Here is a 1,854-nt window from a genome sequence, read left to right on the forward strand (position 1 = left end):
TATATATATATATATATATATATATATATATGTTTATATTAAAAAATTTATACAGAAGACAGAATGTAACGAGAAGCATTTCATAGCCAAACAATCGTTTCGGCTTCATATTGCACTGTTCCTTAGTGGGCGTGGAACGATGCAATAATACCAGATGCGTTACATCTGGCGTTGCGTTGCGTTGTGTCCTTGGACAAAGCCCTTCATTTCGCGTTGCCCTGCGATCGTTTCGTCATCTGACATGTGGCACACGGTGCATTTGTACAGGTAATATCGATTTGATGGCGGGAATGAGCTTATGTGTACACAAACATTTGATTACTTTAAACAAACCATCTGTGTGTGGTTGCTTGGTAAGAAATTGCCGAACCCTTATCCGTCGTCTAGCGACGAGAGAGTCCATTATATATGTATGTAATGTACACTGTATCAAATCAAGAGCTACTAATAGTTTCTTGACAGCATCGCCATATTTTTTGCTATACCTGCCTTCTCTGAAGAGCACTTAGTGTTACATTACGGCGTTGATATCTATTATTCAGTTATCTTATACCCAGAGCAGAACCAATTGGTAAGATCGGCTGATATAGATCTATGATACTAGATACTTTATATATATATATATATATATATTGTGTGTGTATTATGTATGTGTAACTATATACAATATATCAACTTATATATTGGTAGCTATATGTTTCACAAAATATGCACATAAAATCTTCTGATTTTGGGTCAAATATTTCGACTGATTATGTCACGGAACAGAAATGAGTGCACCTGCACCTGGGCTTGGCAATTACACAATATTAAGTTTCATCATAAATATACTCTGTACAACAGTTAACGCGTTTACAACCAAACAGACGGCTCATTCATGTGCAGATTTCACTTCAGAACGCAATTTGGTTTTCTTTTTACAGCAGTCTACTGTGAAGCATAAACATTTTTCGTTCTGGCTGCATTTATCGTTATATTTTATCAGGAATGCATTAATTATAAAAATCTAATATGTAACATAGCTCATCAGGCAGAGATCCTGGCTGAATCGTTAACATCCATATCTACGTTCTGAGTTCAAATTCCGCCGAGGCCGACTTTGCCTTTCTGGGGTCGATCTAATCGACTGGTCCACTCCCCCCCCCAAATTTAAGGCCTTGTGCCTAGAGTAGTAAAGATGATATGTACTACATGTTAGCAACATGACTCTGTTCAATGTTAATTTCGACCATCAACAGAAATATTTCAGGTTATTTTGACATTTTTTGTTTATCAAAGAATATAGTATGCAATAATTTGGTCTGCGCCCTGGGAATAACGTTAATGCAGTAACCGAAATAAAAGAAGCTCAGAGAAGCACAAGCGAACGGAAAGATAAAGAAATAGATAAGAAGATAGAGAGATAATCTATATCTGCATGGCTGGGTGGTGAGAAGCTAGCTTTCTAACCACACGGTTCCGGGTTAAGTCCCGCTGTGTGGCATTTTGGGCAAACGTGTTCTACAATAAGCTCTGGTCGATCAATGGTTTGCGAGAGAATTTGGTAGACGGAAACTGAAAAAAGCCCGTCATATATATAGATATATACAGCAGGAGTGGGTGTGTGGTAAGTAATTTGCTTACCAACCACTGTATGCAATGAAGCCACCTCAAAACGAGTGAAACGAGAAAGACACCAAGAATGTGTTTTGCTCAAAGTCATTGCTTTATAGAAATGAAAGACTGACAGAGTGATACGGGAAGTAATAATGGTGTTGTAGTTGTTGTTGTATGTGGTGGTGGTGGGCTGAGGAAGGACTGGAAAGGGGTGTGCAAGGACCTGAAGATGTGTAAGATGTGTATCTGTATATATAT

Source organism: Octopus bimaculoides, chromosome 23 (genome assembly GCF_001194135.2).
Source record: "Octopus bimaculoides isolate UCB-OBI-ISO-001 chromosome 23, ASM119413v2, whole genome shotgun sequence".
NCBI lineage: Eukaryota > Metazoa > Mollusca > Cephalopoda > Octopoda > Octopodidae > Octopus > Octopus bimaculoides.